This window comes from Myotis davidii, unplaced genomic scaffold, assembly GCF_000327345.1.
Source record: "Myotis davidii unplaced genomic scaffold, ASM32734v1 scaffold102, whole genome shotgun sequence".
Lineage (NCBI taxonomy): Eukaryota > Metazoa > Chordata > Mammalia > Chiroptera > Vespertilionidae > Myotis > Myotis davidii.
The window spans coordinates 1,706,324-1,706,731 of NW_006293778.1; the positions used below are offsets into that span (position 1 = coordinate 1,706,324).

At 49.3% G+C, this 408-nt stretch overlaps 1 protein-coding gene across 1 annotated transcript in view; it reads right to left on the reverse strand.

Annotated features, from left to right (window-relative positions):
• SOX2 (SRY-box 2) overlaps window positions 1-408 on the reverse strand; it is a 3,933-nt gene that overhangs the window by 2,223 nt on the left and 1,302 nt on the right. The gene's annotated exons all lie outside the window — the stretch shown is intronic.

Below are 408 nucleotides of genomic sequence, written 5' to 3' on the forward strand. Positions count from 1 at the left end.
AGAGACGAAGAATAATTTGGGGGAAGAAAAGAGAGAGAGGCAAACTGGAACCAGGATCAAAAAAAGCGCTTCCCTCCTCTTCTGGCCGATTCTGCCGCCGCCGATGATTGTTATTATTATTTTTTGGAAAGGCTTAAGCCTGGGGCTCAAACTTCTCTCCCTTTCTTTCTCTCTCCTCTTCTTTCTCTCAGCCCTAGTCTTAAAGAGGCAGCAAACTACTTTCCCCCTTTTGCAAACACTCTTCTCTGCCTTGACAACTCCTGATACTTTTTTGAACAAGTTAATAGACAACCATCCATGTGATGGGGGCTGTCAGGGAATAAATGGGTTTCCAGCGACCAATCAGCGTGCGGCGGCTCCTCCACTCGAGCGTGGCCTCGCCGCCGGGTTTTGCATGAAAGGGGGCGG